Source organism: Narcine bancroftii, chromosome 12, assembly GCF_036971445.1.
Source record: "Narcine bancroftii isolate sNarBan1 chromosome 12, sNarBan1.hap1, whole genome shotgun sequence".
Taxonomy (NCBI): domain Eukaryota; kingdom Metazoa; phylum Chordata; class Chondrichthyes; order Torpediniformes; family Narcinidae; genus Narcine; species Narcine bancroftii.
In genome coordinates this window covers 100,399,335-100,419,396 of record NC_091480.1, presented here as the reverse complement: position 1 = coordinate 100,419,396, position 20,062 = coordinate 100,399,335, and the positions used below count along the sequence as shown (strand labels likewise).

At 47.1% G+C, this 20,062-nt stretch overlaps 2 long non-coding RNA genes across 5 annotated transcripts in view; one reads left to right on the top strand and one right to left on the bottom strand.

The window, feature by feature from the left end:
• LOC138746797 (uncharacterized) overlaps positions 1 to 20,062 on the top strand; it is a 105,858-nt gene that overhangs the window by 4,819 nt on the left and 80,977 nt on the right. For all 4 annotated transcript variants that reach the window (XR_011347122.1, XR_011347124.1, XR_011347123.1 and 1 more), the window contains exon 2: positions 6,382 to 6,495. This is a non-coding gene — a long non-coding RNA (uncharacterized lncRNA). The remainder of the gene's footprint in view (positions 1 to 6,381; positions 6,496 to 20,062) is intronic.
• On the bottom strand, positions 9,159 to 16,161 carry LOC138746798 (uncharacterized). The gene is made up of 2 exons (XR_011347125.1): positions 15,970 to 16,161; positions 9,159 to 10,186 (listed from the first exon to the last, which is right to left on the bottom strand). It is a non-coding gene; the product is annotated as an uncharacterized lncRNA (long non-coding RNA).

Genomic DNA, 20,062 nt, shown 5'->3' with positions numbered 1-20,062 from the left:
ACACCATCATAATTAGCCTTATTTCAATAAAAGACACTGGTTGTCAATAAATCCTTTGAAATACGATTGTGTTGTGCTCACTAACCACCCTCCCCACCCTCTCCAGGGGAACTTAACTCACAAGATCCCTTGTTAATCTTTCCTCATTATGTTAAAACAAACCAGAAATTGCCAGTTTCAGGACTGGCTTCACAATGTCCTGCTCTGAGAATCAATGCCTGACTCATTTCTCGGATTTTTCTTCCACAACACCCTTGCCAGTTTGCTTTCTCCAATCAAAATGTTGATTAAAATCTCCTAAGATTATTGCTGTTCCCTGATATTTCCCCATATATTGAGGGTCCATAGTCTACAGAGGTCTATTGAGCTCTCCATTCTATAGGGACTCCAGTCTACAGGGTCTCTATCTGGGTCTAATGGGTTTCTAGTCTAGAGGGGTTTCTGTCGGGGATGAAGGGATCTCCAGTCTATCGGGATCTCTAGACTACTTCCATCCATCTCTTCCTTCTGCTACTTTCAACATGAACTGTTCCACTGCCTTGTGCCATGACTCTGCTCTGTATTTTCCTTGGACAGCCCACCTTCTCTCACCTTCGCAACAATGAACAGCATACAACCTGGAATATTGAGCAACGAGCAACCACATTTCTGTAATAGCCACTGCGTCATACTCACATGTTGTGGCAATGCTATCAACTCATCTATCTTGTTTCAAATACAATATTTATTCAAATAAAGAACATTAGTTTAACATTTTTAAATCATTTACAACTCCGAATTGACTGATTTACAAATTTTGGTTTTAATCTTCTGTCTTATCTATCACACTATAACTCTCAGTTTTCCCCTCACAATCTGAGTAACTGAACCATAGAACATTACAGCACTGAAACAGGCCCTTCGGCCCTTCTAGTCTGTGCTGCACTTTTGCTCTGCCAGGTCTCACTGACCTACACCCTGTCCATATCCCTCCATACCCCTCCCATCCATGTACAAATTTTTCTTAAATGTTAAAATTGAGCCCACATTCACCACTTCAGTTGACAGCTCATTCCACACTCCTACCACCAGAAGGAGTGAAGAGGTTCCCCTAATATTCCCCTTAAAATACTTTTCCTTTCACCCTTAACCTATGTCCTTTGGTTTGCATCTCACCTACCCTCAGTGGAAAAAGTATATCTGCATTTACTCTGTCTATCTCCCTCATAATTTTAAACACCTCCATCAAATCTCCCCTCATTCTTCCAAACTCCAGGGAATAAAGTCCTAATCTGTTTAACCTTTCCCTGTAACTCAGTTCTTGAAATCCAGACTCATTAAGTATCCATTCATGAAATCTTTCATATTTGGACCCCTTTCCTATTCCATAGTTTAAACACCTACCCACAGCCCCAGATATCTGATTGGCTGGGACATCATGGTTCAGGTGAAGCCCATGCCAATAAAACAGCTCCTCCTTTCCCCAGCTCTGGTGTTCGTGTCCTGGGAATTGGAACCTGTTGCTCCACTCCAACCTCTGAGACACACATTTACTTCTCTATTCTATTTACCCATTGCTTTTGGTCCAGTCATTAACCAGGAGAGAAATTAAAATGGAGACACAAAAGAGACTGCAAAAGCTGGAATCTGGATCAACAGACCCTCTGTTGAAGGAACTCAACCCACTGAGTAGATTAATGGGAGAGAGAGAAAAAATTTTTTTTAATCAATTCAGAGGAATTGAGAGAAAGGATTAGAATCCTTAAAAAGTTAATCTTTTGCCTCTGCCATATCTGCTCCCAGGATGAGGACTTCCAGTCCAGGACATCTGAGATATCCTTCAGAACATGTGGCTTCCCCTCTTCTGCCACGAACTTGGCCCTCACATGCATCCTCTCTATTTTCCGCACATTTGCCCTCGCGTTCTTCACCCCTAGACACGAGGACAGGAATCCCCTTGTCCTCACCTACCTCTTCACCAGCCACCAACTTTTCCTCTGCAATTTACGCCACCTACTATGTGATCCCACCACAAACACATTTTCCCTTCTTCTCCCCTCTCCATTTTCAGAGGTACCACTCCCTCCGGGATTCCCTTGTTCACTCCTCCCTCACCACTGATCATCCCCTCAGTACCTACACTTGGCCCCACACCTCCTCCCTCAACCATCATTCCAGGACCCAAGCAGTCCTTTTAAGTGAAGCAGCTCCCCATGAATCTGCAGGGGTCAACTGCATCTGATGCTCCCACTGTGGTCTCCTCTACATCAGAGAGACTGGGCACAGACTGGAAGATCGCTTCATTGAGCACCTCAGCTCTGTCTGCCGCAATAGCGTGGATCTCCCAGTGGCCATCCATTTCAATTCTATATCCCATTCCCTTGCTGACATGTCTGTCCATGGTTTTATGTACTGCCAGACTGAGATCTCCCACAAATCGGAGGAACAGCACCTCATCTTTCGACTGGCCACCCTCCAAATGGATGGCATTAACATCGACCTCTGCTTTCTGTTAGCCTCTTTCCCCAATCTCCCTCTTTCCCCAACCCTTGTCTCCTTCCTTCCATCTCGCCAGCCCCTTCCTTCTCATATCAAAGAGCTACTCTTCTTGTCCCTCTCCCATCTCCCACAATTCCTCTCAGCTTCTTTCTCTTCTACCCTTCTATCCACCTATTACATCTTACCTGTTGACCTTTGCTCCTCTCCTTGTCTCTTCTTACCTACTCTCCTCTCTTCCCCCACCATTTGTCTGTTGTTCCTGATTCACACACTGCCAGTAATAGGGGTACAGTCTCACATACTGTGTTGGGGTACAGTCATACACATTGACACTGGGGTACAGACCCACACACTGGGTATAGTCCCACACACCATCACTCACTAGGGTTAAGTCCCACAGCATCGCTGGGGTACAGTAAAACACACTGTCACTGGGGTACAGTCAAACACACCATCACTCACTGGGGTACAATCCCACATTCTTGTCATTCACTGGGATATAGTCCCACACACTCACTGGGTACAATCCTACACACTGGGGTGCAGTCCCACACTTTGTCACTCATTGGGGATAATCCCATATTTCCTATCTGATTGAGCATTAGCTGATTGGGTTTTCTCAGCTTTGACCATTTTACACCTTCCACCTTTCAGAGCATTTCCCTGACGCCCCAGTTATGTAAGAATAGGGCATTCTTGCTGGCAAGGTCCATCTCAGTACTGCTGAGTTCTTGCTCCCACCTGTCCCCTCATGGCCTTTATCTTAACCTGAGGCTCTGACAAGGGACCACCCCCCCCCCACCCACCCCCTCCAGCTCTGCCGCTGTGCTGCTGCTGGCAGCTTTCCCAGTGCTGATCATCGCTCTGCCCAAGGCTTCAATAACAAATACTTGGAGTGCACAACAGGTAGTACTCACTCTGGGAAGGCTTGGAGAGGAGTCCTGTGGGGCAAGGGTTGCAGGAGGAGAAGGCCGCAGTCTTGGTCAGTGTGGGGTGGCAGTGCAGGGACGTGTCATGGCCGAGCTGTGCCAAGTATTAAGTAAGTGTCTATTCTCGGCGGCCTCTGATTACACAGAAGCTACTGTCAGCTTGTATGACAGGAGGGAGCAGTCGGCAAGGGGGTGTGTGCTCTGGTGGAGGCAGGCGATGGGTGATCGCCAAGGTTCAGGCCTCCATTGGAAGGAGAGAAATGGAAGGTCCTGTCCCTCGGCTGAGCTGCTGCCTTCAGTACCCTCTGCATGATCTCCAGCACTTTTGTGTTCTGCACTGGATCCCAGCATCTGCAGACTCCTTGTTTATCTCATAGACTGCAAGAGTTGGGTGTTATGTTGTGCTGTGTATGGTTCTGGTCACCACAGCATAGGAAGGATGTGATAGCAATTGAGAGAGTGGAGATGAAATAACCAAGAAGTCTGCAATGAAATTTATAAGGAGATGATTGGACTTGCTGGGCTTATTCTCATTAGAACGTGGGAGGCTGAGGGGTGAGCTAATAATGGGTTATAAAATTATGAAAGGTATAGAAAAGTACAGGTGCTTCAGCCCACAATGTTGTGCCAACTTTTATAAACCTCTACATCCACTTAACCTTTTCCTCCCTCATTGTCCATCACCTTCCATTTGTTATTGTGAATTAGATGCACAACAGTTGTCAACTGTGTTTGCCGTAAAGGCACACACTGTTGCTCCAACCAATGTGAGAAAGAGAAGTAAAAGGGGGTCCCTTCAGAGACAGTGAGTGTTCATTGGATCCCCCTCCTGCGCTCCCACAATTTTGCAGCTACACACCCCCCTGTACATCCAGCAGTGAGCCCCCAAGTCCTGGTTTCCAGCCCCCGATATGATCAGGAAGCTCTCAGCCCTTCAGAAGCACTGCTCACCATCAGCACCCTCACGGACCCCAGACGCGATACCTGGTTCACAAAAGCCAAACTACAGCAGCTCATGGCCTGTTCTGCTGTCGTGGTCTCCTTTTCTGATGGGTCCTCTCCCAGCCAAGCATGGGCACCTCCATCCTGAGCATGGACCCCCATGGGCTATAGACAGTAGGCCAATTGGCCCGTCGAGCCAGCACTGCCATTTATCGGATCATGGCTGATCTTTCTCTTTCAATAACTAATCCCAGCCTTATCCCCATAACCCTTAACTCCCCTGCCCACAAGAGCCTTATCCAACTCTATCTTAAATCTATCCAGCAAATCTGCCTCCACTACCCTCTGGGCAATGCATTGCACAGATCCACAACTCCCTGGGTAAAAAAATTTCTCCTCATTATTGTCTTAAATGACCTTCCCTGTATTCTTAAACTATGCCTTCTAGTCCTTGTCTCCCCCATCATTGGGAACATGTACTCTTATTTCACCCTGTCAAGCCCTTTGATAATCCTAAATACCTCAATCATGTCTCCCCTCATTCTTCTAAACTCCATCGCATATAATCCCAGTCTTTCTAACCTAACTGCGTATGACAATCCTGCCATCCCGGGAACTAACCTTGTAAATCTGCGCTGCACTCCCTCTATAGCAAATATGTCCTTTCTTAAATATGGGAACCAGAGCTGGACACAATACTCCAGGTGAGGTCTCACCAGGGCCCTGTACAACTGCAGGAGGGCTTCTCTACTCCTATACTCCAATCCCCTCTTTCTGAAAGCCAACATACTGTTCGCCTTCTTCACCACTTGCTGAACCTGCATGCTAGTTTTCAATGACTGGTCCCTTTGCATTACCCCACTCCCCAGCTTAACTCCATTTAAATAATACTCTGCTCTTTTGTTTCTGCCTCCAAAATGGACATCCTCGCATTTACTCTCATTAAACTTCATCTGCCATTTTCTGCCCACTCCCCAACCTGTCCAAGTCCCCCTGAAATTTCCTGACATCCTCCTCGCACTTCACACTATCACCCAGTTTAGTGTCAATTGCGACTTTATTAGTTATTAATCCCCTCATCCAAATCATTTACATAAATTATAAACAACTGAGGACCCAACACTGATCCCTGCGGGATCCCATTCATTACATTCTGCCATCCAGAAAATGACCCGTTTATCCCAACCCTTTCTTTCCTATTTCTCAACCACTTTCAGTCTTTTGAGCAGGCCGTTTGAAGCCTGTATGGGACTGCTGGGGTAACGACCAGCCAGTAGGTCCCCATGGAGGAATGTCATATCTCCAATCCCCAGGTCAGCGTAACGACCATGAAGTAGGACCCGGCAGAGGAGCATTGTATCCCTACACCCCAGGTCAGCATAGCGACCAGGTAGGAGGATCCTGCGGAGGAGCATCGTGTCCACTCCCCTGGGTCCATCGGGGTAACAAATGGACAGAAAGACCCCCACGGAGGAGCACTGTGGGGTTGATATGACCAGGCAGTAGGACTCCACGGAGGAGCGTGTCTTCTCCTCCAGGTCCATCAGGGTAACAAATGGGCAGAAAGACCCCACAGAGGAGCACTATGTACTCAGTTCCCTGGGTCTGTTGGGGTAATGATTAGGCAGGAGGACCCCACGGAGGAGCACTGTAACCCCAATTCCATCTGGATAACAACCGGGCAGTAGGACCCTGCGGAACAGAACTGTCCCTGCTTCCCGCAGGTCCCATCCAGCAGCAATGCTGCCAATTTTCTCGATGGGGTGGGTGTATGGAATAAGCCTCCACTGGCAATAAGAGTGGGTACAATTACAATGTTTGGACAGGTACTCGAAGAGAAGTAGATGGACACAAGCCCCCATGCAGGTCAATGGTTTTAATTAGATAGACACAACGAACAGCATGAATGAGAAAGGCCGAAGGGACTGTCTCTGCCATACCATATGGGAGTTAATAAACATTTGGCAGCTTTAAGTGATTGGGAGAGGCTTACTGTGTCCGAGTCTGAAGTCTGTGATTGTTTCTGCTTCAGATCCACAGCCTCAACCACACACACGTCCCTCTACAATGGAGAGGGGGACTGAGAGCAAGAAAAGCAAAGGACATGCATTGAAGCAGAAGAAGATAGAGGAAGACAAGTGTGGAGGTGAGACAGGGAAAATTTGTTATGTAACGCAAGAAGCTTGGCAGTGAAAACAGATGAGCTCAGGGCATGGATCAGACCAGAACAGTGGGATGTTGTAGCCATAACAAAAATGTGATGAAGGAGGACCAGGACTGGTAGCTCAATGGCACCTAATTGTCTGAATACACTTGAGATTGTCTGATTCCGGAATCAAAGCAGGCTCAGGATTGGTCAGTACTTGGAGGGGAGACTGCCTAGGAACGCTAGGTGCTGTAGGTCTCTGTGAGGGACAAAATGGTACTCTCTTGTCTGCCTTACAGTAGACGAAAGTTAAAGAATTTCATGTATGTTACATTCTAAATGTAGAATTACATGACAATAATGGAACCTTTACCTTTTACCTTTATGTTCCAGGGCATCAGAGTTACTGGTATGATGGGAACAGTAGGAAGGGAGGTGGGGGTGGGGTGCAATATTAGTCAAGGAAAATATTACAGTAATCTTTAGAGAACCTATTGCCAGAGAACTATCATGTGAGGCAGTGTGGTAGGAATCAGGAGCCAAGAAGGAGTGGTCACCTTGATGGGTATCGATAGTCACCAGGGCCTAGAAGATCAAACACAGACAGAGAGATTGCTGAGGTCTGTAAAAGTAGAAAAGCTGTAATTCAACTTCCCCAACGTTGATAGGGAATGCCATCATGTTGGGGGTGGGATAGGGTGAACTTTATTCAGTGTCCAGTAACTGAACACTGGGGAATGAACAGGCCGGGTAACCCTCTATTAGCTGTAATATAGTCATAGAAAAGGATAACACTGGTCTTCACATTAGAATCCAAAATTGGGGCAAGGCTTGTCTTATGATAATTGGGCAGGAGTTAGCAATAGTTAACTGGATGCAAATGTTAGAGAGTAAAAGCATGACTGTCCAATACCAGAGGACATCTGTTTAAGGTGAGTGGAGGAAAGTTTAAGATGTCAGGGGTGTTTTTTTTAGACAGAGTGTGGTGGATGCCTGGAATGCATTGCCAGGGGTGGTGGTGGTAGAGGCTGGAACAATAGGGGCATTGTAAGAAAAATAGAGGTTTATGGGTGTGAGGAAGGGAAGAGTAAGATTGAAGTGGAATATGGGGATTTGCAAAGGTCAGCTCAACATCGTGGGCCAAAGGGCCAGTACTTTAATGCAATGTCAATGTCCCATTTAATCGATTTTGAGAGAAACTGTTGTGATATCAGAGTTTCTGTAAATATATACAGGACAAAGACGGTGAAGGTAAATGTTGGACTTCTAGAGAATGAGATTGATGAATTAATATCGAAACCAAGAAACTGCTGATAGGTTAAATCATATTTTTGGTACTAGCCTTCACTGTGGAGGTCACTGCAAATATCCCCAAGATAACAGACTGGCAACTTTCAAATAACAGGGAGGAACTTGTAGAGGGAGAGAGTCTTGAGGGTAAAAAGTGGACGTCAAAAAGGTCTGAGGTTTTAATACGTGACTGCATTGGAAACAGACCATTTACAATATCACTGGCTTTCCACTCAGTCCTGGATCACCTAGAATACAGCAACACATACATCAAGCTACTCTTCATCGATTACAGCTCAGCTTTCAACACCATCATATCCTCAAGGCTGATCAACAAGCTCCAAACCCTGGGCCTCTCCACTCCCCTCTACAACTGGACTTCCTCATCAGAAGACCGCAGTCAGTACAGATCAGGAACAACGGCTCCTCCTCACTGACCACACAGGTGCTCCTCAAGAATGCGGGCTTAGCCCACGGCTCTCTCTACATCCATGACTGTGTGACCAGGCACAATTCAAATGCCATCTACAAATTTGCCAATGACACCACGGTCATTGGAAGAATCACAGACGGCAATGAGGAAATGTACAGGAGGGAGATAGTTCATTGAGTGGCTCCACAACAACAACAACCTTGCACTAGAGATAGTTGTGCACTCGGCCTGCACCAGTATGAGCATCAGTCTCCACTCCATCGAAGACATCTACTTGAGGCGGTGACTTTAAAAAAAGCAGCCTCTATCCTCAAGGTCCTCCATCACCTAGGCCATGCCCTCTTCTCTCTACTACTATCAGGAAAAAGATACAGGAGCCTAAAAACAAGCACTCAGCGGCCCAAGGACAGCTTCTTCCCCTCTATTTAGCCACCAAATTCCTAAATGGACAATGAACCACAGACACTACTTCACTTTCTCTTATTTTTGCACTAATCTATATTTATTTTTAGATGTAATTTTATAGCAATATTTGCACTATCATGGACATGTTCATGAAATAAATTTTGATTCTGATTCTGATTAGATCAACTTTTTAGTAGCTCACTAAATCCCAGGAGGATCCCAGATAATTGGAATACAACTAATGTATTCAAATAAATACGATCCAAGAGGGGCTTGACAGGATAGATGTTGAGATACTTCCAGTGGTGGGAGGGTCACAAATGAGGAGACAGAGCTTCAAAATAATGGGCAGCAATTAAAAACTGGGGCAAAGAAATGTCTTCTTTGGGGCTGAGTTGGTAAACCCATGGAACTCTGTCTCTGAAGGTAACGGAGGACAGATCACTGGGTATATTTAAGATGGAGATGGATAAATATTTGAAAGATTATGGAACTGAGAATAATGAGAAGCGACGCAGGATCAGTCACCATCATGTTCAAGATCAAGTTCAAGTTTATTACCGTCTAACTGTGCACTCAACCAAACCAGACAGTGTTTCTCTGGACCACGGTGTACACACACTCTCAATACACAACACATAATAATCACATATATATTATTTTGTATAATACAAAATAAATATTTCAGAATACTTAACTCATTTTTATTTAAAAGAAACCGGACAGGATTCTGTTCATCAATCTCACAGCCTACGGGTAGAAGCTGGCAGTCCTGATTTTGATGCTTCTGTACCTCCTTACTGATGGTAGTGGGTCACAGATACTGAGTGCTGGATGGAAAGGGTCCTCACAAATTCTTTGGGCCCTATTTAAATAATACTCCTGGTGAATGTCATCAATAGTGGAAAGGGAAACCCCAGTGATCTTCTCAGCCTTCTTGATGATCCTCCGGATTAGCTTCCAGTCTGCTGCTTCGTAGCTAACATTCCATACATTGATGCAGCCAGGCAGGACATGTGGAATGGTGGGAAAGAATTGTAGTTTCTTCCTTCCACTTCTTGTGTTCTTGAATCATGAGGCTCAGATAAATATCAACCAGGTGCTGTTAAATGGGATGAGAATGGATTGATGGTCAGCAAGGAGCAGATGGGGTGAAGGGCTTGTTTCTGTGTTGATGCTTCGATGTCTGTACAGGAGCATTTCCTCCATGCTAACACAGTGTGCCTTTGACCCATGTCCATGCTCCGACTCTCACCGGGCCAGTACTGGAGCAGAGAACCAGACAGGATTCAGGGCTGGGCTGTATACCCCTGCTGGTCCCAGCACCACCCAGCCCCTCCAAACTGGGTCCTGGTAAGATGATGCTGATCTCATGTAGGATTCAGGGTGTCCCGACTTTGCCAACCCCCTCTAGCTGCTCTTCAGTTCTCCACCATTGGTAGCCCCTTCTAGCCTTTCCTGCAGAAAGCCACGAGCCAATGTCTGCTGCAACTTCTGGACTCTTCCTCTGCAGACCACACATCCCTCCCACATCGCAGTTGGGATGATCCTGGGGCTGGAGGGCTTGAGTCACAAGGAGAGATACGATTAGCGTAGCGGTTAGCACGATGCTATTACAGCGCCAGTGACCTTGGTTTGAACCCTGCAATGTCTGTTTGTACATTCTCCCTGTGTCTGCATGGGTTTTCACCGGGCACTCTGGTTTCCTCCCACCCTTCAAAAGGGAATAGTAGGTTCATTGATTTGGGCGGCATGAGTTTGTGGGCTGGAAGACCCTGTCACCGTGTTGCTAAATTAAAAATTATATTAAATAAGGAAAGACTGGACAGTTGGACATTTAGTGATTGAGGCTGAAGGGGCCCTTATGGAGATTAATCATGAAAGGCATCGGCAAGGTGGACGGTCATAGTCCTTTCCCAGGGTCAAGGACCCTAAACAAGGGAGCAGAGGTTTAGGGTAAGACGGAAAATTTAATGGGGAGCTGAGGGACATCTTCACAGAGGCTGGTGGGTTCATGGACTGAGTTTTCAGAAGTACTGGTGGAGGCGGGGGAGTTATGTCTACATCGGGACAGGTATGTGGTAGGGCGAGTTTAGAGGGATGCAGGCATTTAGGAGAATGGGATTAGCTGGGGGCAATGTGGTCGGGGGAATTGGCCGAAGGGCTGTTTCCGTGCAAAAAAATGGTCAACAAGCATAGCTCTCCATCGGCCCCCAGCCCAGCCTGACTCACAGCCCAGAATGCTGTCAGCAGTCCTATCTCCATGTGGGTCCCGCAGGTCAGGGGTGGGGAGGGACATCTCTTCCTCACCCCATCGCTCTCCGGGGCTGAGGGAGCAGGGCTGAGGCAGGCTGACTGCGGCAGCACCATGGACTCATGGATGAACTCACCGTCGACTGGAGCCATGGTCCTGAAGCCTGTGGCTCCGGAGATGCTACTCTCCAGCTCAGAGAGAATACAGTTAGCATGGTTGGTAAGAGAGTGGATGACAGTGTTTAATTTTTTTTTAATTTAAATTTAGACAAACATCACAGTAACAGACCCTTCGGACCCACAAGCCCGGCTGCCCAATTGCACCCAATTAACATCCAACCCCATATATTTTGAAGGGTGGGAGGAAACAGGAGCTCCTGAGGAAAACTCACACAGACATGGGGAGAATGCACAAGTTCCTTACAGACAGCGTGGGATTCAAACACCGGATCCGGGACACCCCCCCGAGTGGTGGTGTCATACAATATACAATAATCCCCACTGTCCTCCCCACACTGCAGTCACATAATCTTCACTGCCCAGCAGATCGGATGGCTGCTATTTCAGAATCATGGGTGCTGCTGTCACAGCATGGTGTCAGTACAGGAAGAAGAGAGATCCTACATGCAGCCTCAATCCATGCTCCAATCACAATTCCAGATACAGACTTGACCCCCGTTCCCAGACACAGCCCCACTCTCCAGACACAGACACGGCCCCACTCTCCAGAATAGACACAGTCCCAGAGCTCAATCACAGACACAATTCCAAATGTAGATACCATCTCAGTCTTTAAACACAGACTCAGGTTCCAAAAACAGACATGGGCTTAGCCTCCAAAAAAACTAATTGTGATGGTACATCACTGGCCTACTGCAGTGGGCAACCTCTGTACCTGCAGAAGAGCACGTGGACAAGACAACACCTGGCTGGCTGTTAATCAGCCGACCTGAATGGATCAAGCCCCACCCAGTTAGCTGTCAATCACCCTCTGGGATATAAGCCAGAGCTGGCCCTTTGAAGACAAGTCTCGGAGCTTGCAACAGCACTTCTCACAGCTAGCTCTGTGGAAGTTTATGTCGAATAAAGCCTGTTGAACAGACTTTATGTTTTGTGTGTTTGCTTCTGACTGACAGCGCACCACAATTTATTCGACATAAAATTTTAAAGCTGCTAAGGAAAAGCTCCTGAGCGTTGGGAGCCTCAAAATCAACCCACATCACCTGGAAGCACAAACAAGCTTCGAGATCTGGAAGCATACGGTCGAATCGATCATCGAGGCACACGCCGACAGCATCCTGGACTCCGACCAAAAGAGGCTCCAGGCTTCGACCCCAGGCTTCCTCAGGCCTCCGCGTGGTCAGCTCATTCAGCTGCTATGGCCCTAGACCAGACTGGGGATGAAAACATTGCTACTGCGGGTGCCCAGCGCCCTTGTAAGTACTGTGGATCCCAGTGTGGGTTTGATCGCCGATCGCGCCAAAACTGCCCGGCCAGAAACCAGTACTCTTCAAGATGTGGCAAGAAAGGCCTCTTTGCCAAAGCATGGCTCTCAAAGCCCGCCGGCAGCTCAATGGCCCTCTACAACCTGCTCCCATTCCATCATGAACCCATCACATGCGATTGCCGGCTGATGCCATTGCCCCCGCAGCCACTTCCAGCCTCCCCAACCCCGGCGGCCCAACTTCCAGCCTCGCCGGCAACGATTGCTGCGTGTGCGACATGCACCCGGACCAGCCCTCGCTCTCATCAGCATTGCCTCCTGAAGACTACAACAATGTCACATCTGGTCTACAGAATGATGTCACTTCCTCCGCCTGTGATGACATCACCCTCACCGTCAGCTGGCGGCGTGACATCACTTCCCCCAGTGCATCTAGCACAGCCGGGGAAGATGGCCAGCCATGCCTCGCCCTCCCAAGCGGCACTGCCATTTTGGGCCGGTCAGGCACCGCCACCACTGCCACCCAGGCCTCCAACGAAGACAAGACCAATGACGTGGTCAACACAGGCGCTGAATAGGCCACCCTACCGATGCACCCCATGCCTCTAGATGCTGCTAACTGCTGCACACCGAGATGGTCCTAACGGCCACCACCCTGACCAGGAACATCTCCCACGACCTCGGGCACTCCATGATGGACGTCAAAATCAACGGGCAGGAAATAGAAGACAGGACGTCTCTCCCAGCATGGCTCATGTCCCCGGAACCGGTGCTCATGCGTAGACACGTGCGGGGACACAAGGACGAACCCCTGGTTGAGCAGGTGTTCCTCCTACACACGAACCACAATTACGCCTATTTTAGGTTTAGCAGTGACAGGGAGGACACTGTCTCAACCAGGGACCTGGCACCAGCGGGAGCACTCACCACAGCAACCTCCAGCCCAGGACCACACCGGCCTGACACACACCCCTGACCCCAGACAGCTATGGAGCACTCAAGACCTCCTTGGGCACCAAGGACTGACTACAACCATGGGGGTTGAACCTGCCCCCCCCCCCGCCCATCCAATGCAACACACACACACCTCAACCCTGGCCACACCATGCCAACAGCTGTGGCCCCAGCCCCCGCATATTCCTACCGACCAGTGACCAGGAGCCAGTCCTATGACAGTCGCAGATACTCTGCCGGACCGTCTCAATCTGTAAATAATGTGTATATGTTTTGGGGCTCTGGGTCGACCACGGACTGCAACCTCCCCCCCGGAACAATTTTTAAAAAGGGGGTGAATGTCGTGGTACACCACTGGCCTACTGCAGAGGGCAACCTCTGTACCTGCAGAAGAGCACGGGGACAAGACAACACCTGGCCGGCTGTCAATCAACCAACCTGAATGGACCATGCCCTATCCAGTCGGCTGTCAATCACCCTCCGGGATATAAGCCAGAACTGGCCCTTCGAAGACAGTCTCAGAGCTTGCAACAGCACTCCTCACAGCTAGCTCTGTGGAAGTTTATGTCGAATAAAGCCTGTTGACTTTATGTTTTGTGTGTTTGCTTCTGTTCGATAGCGCACCAGCCTATAATTACAGACACAATTGTAGAACGTATAACCATAGAAAACAGGAACAGTCCTTCAGCTCACCATATTTGTGCTGACCATGAAGACAAATCAAATGGTTCCCACCTGACCCATATTCCTCTATTCTCTGCTGGTTACGTGTCTGCCTGAGTGCTTTGCAAACTTCATAATCTATGTTCTTGTTGCACATAGGGGGCAGCACAGTTGATGTAGTGGTTAGCGCAATGCTATTACAGCACCAGCGACCGGATTCCACGCTGTCTGTAAGGAACTTGTACGTTCTCCCCATGTCTGTGTGGGTTTTCCTCAGGAGCTCTGGTTTCCTCCCACCCTTCAAAATATATGGGGTTGCAGGTTAATTGGGTGGCTGGGCTTGTGGGTCCAAAGGGTCTGTTACTGTGATGTATGTCTAAATTTAAATTAAAAAAAAATTAAACACTGCCATCCACTCTCTTACCAACCATGCTAACTGTATTCTCATCCAGTTACTAATATAGATGACAAACAACGGTGGGTCCAGCTCCGATCCTGTGGCTTACAATGTGAAACGTCACCCTCCATCACTGTCTCTGACTCCCACCACCAATGGTCTATCCCATTGGTCACATCACCCTGGATTCCATGTGATTTTACCTGCATCAGCCTACTGTGCCACTTTGGATCCTGTTGGGCCAATAACCCACTGTTGCAAGGTAGCAGCAGCCAGATCCATGGCTCTGTGGGTGGCTTTGATGCACAGGAGGGCAGGAGAACGAGTGGCAGAGATGAGTGGTGGGGGCTTCCATGGTGAGAGGAATAGACAGAAGTTTCCGTGGATGCAAATAGGGCTCCCAGTGTTGTGTTTCCCCACCCCCCCCCCCCCCCCAGCCACCACGTACAAAGGTCAGGGAAGTGTCGGAGCAGCTGCAGGGCTTTCTGAAAGGGGATGGCAAACAGCCATTTGTGGTGATGGATGTACCAAGGATATGGGATAAAGCAAGTTGAGTTCCTACCAACCAAATCCAGGGAGTTAGGAGAATTAAAAACTAGGAGCTCAAAGATGGTCATTTCAGGATTCCAACTAGTTCCACATGCAAGTAGAGTTTAAAAAAAGCAGGATTGTCAGGATGGATGACGAAAGTCTGCAGACGCTGTGATTGTTGTCAAAACACAGTCGGTCTCGCAGCATCCATAGAAGGTAAAGATATCTTTAGCTGAGATCAGCTGAGTCAGGATGAATGGCTGGCTTGAACAGGAGGGTAGGTTTCAGATTCCTGGGGCAATGAGACCAGTACAAACCAAACCATTTACACCTGGGCAGGACTGGGATCAGTGTCCTGGGGGGTTGTTTGCTGGTTCTGTTGGGGAGGGATTAAACTAAAAGGCTGGGGGAAAGAAACCTGTACAGAAGGACAGAGGGAAATAGAACAGAGACAGAAATTAAATGTTAGGAAGGAGAAAAGTCAAAGTATAGGGGAGATAATCAATTACAAGATACAGAAAGAGCCACATTGCAACTTGATCGTAAAAGTCGATGAGTACAAGGGGAATTTATCTAAATGCCCGTAACATTCAAAACAAGGTCTGTGAGCTTGTGGCTCAAATCAGTACAAAGAGTTTACGATTCAGTGACCATTACAGAAACATGGCTGCAGGGTGGAGATGTTAAGGAATTAAATATCCAGGAGTTTCAGGCTACTTAGAAGGATAGGCCGGAAGCAAAGAGTGGTGGAGCAGCTCATAATTAAAATTGTGATCAGGGCAATAGAGAGAGATGATACAAGATATAAAGAGCAGAATGATTAATCTATCTGGATGGACATTAGGAATAATAATAAGTAACCAGAGAACACAGAAAATTATAGCTCAGTACAGGCCCTATATAAATCAACACAACAATATAAACCTTCCTTACCACCCACACATAACCTTTTATTTTTCTTGCATCCGTGTGCCTGTCTAAGAGTCTTTAAGGTGTCCCTATTGTACCAGTCTCCACCACCTTACAATGCATTCCAGGTATCCATCACTCTCTGTGTTAAAAAAACTTAAATCTGACATTTCTACTAAACATTCTTCCACTCACCTTAACAGGTGTCCTCTGGTGTTTACTATTGTCACCCCGGGAAACAGGTGCCAGCTGTTCACCCTATCGATGTAGACCTCTATCAAGTCACCTCTCACCTTTCTTCACTCCAAAGAGAAAAGCCCTAACTCTGTTAACCCTGTCACTGGTGGAAATTGTCTGCAGGCCACCAAATAATAACCTCACAGTGGCACAGGCAATAAACAAAGAAATCTCTGATGCGTGTGAGGATGAAATAGCAGTTGTCATGGGCAACTTTACCCTACTTATTGATTGGTCAAATCAAGTCAGCCATGACTGCCTTGAGGAGGAGTTCAAAGAATGCATCCACAATAGTTTTCCTGATTAGTGTGTTACTGAATCTACAAGGGAACACATTATCTTGGATCTGGTTCTGTGTAATGAGAAAAATAAAATTAACAGACAAATAAAATTAATGATCTTGTAGTTAGAGATCCTCTAAGAAAGAGCCCTCACTACATGATTGAATTTCCAATACAGATGAAGGATGAGAAAGTAAGATCCAAAACCAGTGTGTTATACCTAAACAAAGGTGATTACAAAGGGATGAAAGAAGAGATAGCTGATGTCGACTGGGATCATCAGTCTTTATAGTGGGACAGTTGAGAATTTTCAAAGAGATATTTCACAGAGTTCAACAAAAGTACATTGCAATTAAAAACAAGGACAGTGAGGGTGGGGAAAGCCAGCCATGTATAACTAAGGAAATACAGGAGGGCATCAAATGAAAAGGTAATGCATTCAAGTGGCCAAGAGTAATGGGAAACTGAGAAACCTTTAAAAAGCAGCAAAAAAACACAAAGTAAGCAATAAAGAAAAGGTAGATTATGAAATTAAATTAGCATGGACTGTAAAACAGATAATAAAAGTTTATTTTTATTGATATAAAGTGGAAAAGAGTGGCCAAAATAAACATGGTCCCTTAGAAAATGAAAAGGGGGAATTAATAACGGGAAATGACCAAAGTCCTGAACAACTATTTTGTGTCAGTCTTCACAGTGAAGGACATGGCTAAAAGCCACAGAGACATGTTCTGGATGCATGTGAGGCGAGAATCTCGATACAGTGGCTATCAGTGAAGATGAGGTGCTGAACAAATTTGTGAATCCAAAGGGAGGCAAGGTCCTGATGGAATGTATGCTAGAGACTGAAAGAGATGGCAGAAGTTAAAGCAGAAACATCGTTGATAGTTTTTCAAAAATCTCACAATCTAGACAGGTCCTGACAGATTGGATGTCAGCAAATATAACGCTGCTCCTTGAAAATGGAGGTAGATGAAAGGCAGGTAACTACAGGCCAGTTAGTTTAACATCTGTAATTGGAAAATGTTTAAAGCTAATACTAAAGAAGACATAGACATCTGAATAGAAATTGTATCATCAAGCAGTAGCAGCATGGATTTAGGAATAGCAGGTCATGTTTAACTAACTTACTGGAGTCCTATGAGTTTAACATGAGTGCAGTGGACAGGAGAAGCAGCTGGATGTGGTGTACTTGGGTTTCCAGAAGGTGTTTGATAAAGTGCCGCACAAAAGAGATGGCAGGCCAGCAAGCTCGAGGTTAGGAGATCATCATGGCACGCAGTGACTATGCTTGCATGTCATCGGAGTATCGAGCAAAGCCCAGCAGCACAGCATGTGACAGGCTTTACACCAACAGGGGTGACAAGCACAGTGTGAATCAGGGAAAGCACCAAAATGTGAATGGGAAATTATCCGAGAGCATGGGACCGAGACCAGGGATCCAAGGCAATGGGACTGACATCAGGGGTCCAAGGCAATGGGACTGACACGAAGGGTCAAAGGCAATGGGTCCGAGAGCATGGATCTGAGTACAGATGGGTTTCACTGGAGCCTCGTCCCAGTCCCAGAACAGAGAACTGTTTCTCCACTTTATCCACCGGTGAAGGCATTCCCATGAACACACCCTTTGGCTGGGTCTGAGGCACAGATCGTGGCTGAGGAAGAATTACTCAGGGTGGGGGTAAGGGTCCCTCTGCAGATTGACTCATATCAAGGGATATATTCCACAGGGAAAGTAATGGAGGTCAACCCTTGTCAGAATGAAGCATGAATCTACATTCCCCATCATCCACAGAGATCTGGAGCAGAGGAACAAACAAACCAGTCCCAGGCAGACTGAAAATTTGACTGGGACCAAACAGTGATGGGTTAAATACTCTGGCAATCTTGATCAGGTGGACACCACAGTGAGGCTAACACCCTTTGACTGATGATAGGACAAGTTATGAACTTACCAGAACATAGAACACCTCAGCACAGTACAGGCCCTTTGGTCCTTGATGTTGTGCCAACCCAAATATTTTTAAAAATGTACTAAACCCTTCCTACCCTGTAACCCTCTATTTTAATTCCATCCATGTGTCTAAGAGTCTCTTAAATGCCTCTAATGTTTCAGCCTCCACCACCATCCCCGGCAATGCATTCCAGGCACCCACAACTCTCTGTGTGAAAAACTTACCCCTGATATCACAAGAACTGGAGGGGAGCGGGTTTGCAATAGAAGAGGGAGCATTTTGAGGTAGATCTGAGAGCTGGCTAAGTGACAATGAAGTTGTTGATTGACAGAGGATCGATTGAGGATCAGAGGGAGATGGTCAATTGACAGGATCAAGGACTGGGGAACAGAGGGAATCAGTGGACTCATTACTGAAGTAGAAATGTTGAAGGACAGGATGGAATGACTGGACCACCCCTGCCAGGTTCCTGTAGCAGGAGACACACTTGCCCCAGCGGACATGAACTGGATAGTCAGATGGAAACATTGGGCACAGAGATTGAGGAAAGAATGAACCATTACCATCCTTCTATACACAGGGTTTATATTTTTCAGTCTACAGCAGAACACAGGACGAGCACATCCCAAAATAAGAACAGGGTAAACCACACGGAGGGACCCAGCCCCAGCATGTGGAGGGGAAATCTCATTTCTCCATCTGGGTCAGGGATACTGATGTAAAAATGGATCAGATTAACATCATGTATGCAGTCAATTGTAGTCCCATTACTGTCAGTTTTCCAGGTGGAATAGATGGGCCAAAGTGTCTGTCTCTGTGCTGTAGTGCTCAATGGAAATGGGAACAGGTACATCCGGTCAATTGGACTGTCGGCAGCAACAAGGATATTGGTGACCACCATTTCTTCACTACAGCACCACGACTGCAGAAACTCCTTCCCACATGATGAGGAGGCGAGGTGGTGGATGGTTGTGGGGTGGTAGTAACCCCAAGTGAGGAAAGAATAACCCCTGGAGACACAGGAGAGACTGCAGTTGTTGGGATCTGGAGCTAAACACAATCAGTGGGTCAAGCAGGATCTGTTGGGGAGAAAAACCCTTGTTCTCCCTACCCTGACAACCAGGTGATATTTGTCTCTCCGGGCTGAACATCCTAGAATGGTGCTCCAAATCACAAGGGAACTGTTCCAACATCTGCAAATGGAAAGAGCACATGGAACTAGAAGAGGATTAGAAAAGAGCAGGATATTCAAGATTACTTTATTGTGATGTAATAAAACAGAAAATGTGATATTACATGAAATTGCATTTAGTCAGAGAGATTCATCCATTAGCAGAAATTGCTTCACCACTCCTTATAGTCAGAAAGAGAAGCAAAAGAGAGTTCCTCCCAAAAACTCTGAGTGTAAATGGATTCACCTCCAGCTCTCCCACAGCCACACAGACTCCAGTCCAAACCATCAGCAACCTGAGCTCCAGACCCAAACCTTCAAGATCAGGAAGCCTCCAGCACCCTTGGCTCCCTCTTGCACCCCAGTTCCGATACTTCAGCCAGACTCCAGTAGTTCACAGCCTGGTGTGAATCCTTCAGCTACAGTCGTCAGCAGCCCGCAGTAGTTCACAGCAGTCCTCGCTTTGAGTCACCGACAGCTCTCTGCCTTTAGGTTCTTCACCTACAGAGCCACTCGCTGAACCACCGCCATGGTCACCGGCCCACAGAAGAGCCTCCCCATCTCCAGACCTCTGCTCCCTCAGTTAATACTGCAGACATAGCAGCTCTGAGGGTGCAGATAGAACAGCTTAAAGAGAAGGTAAC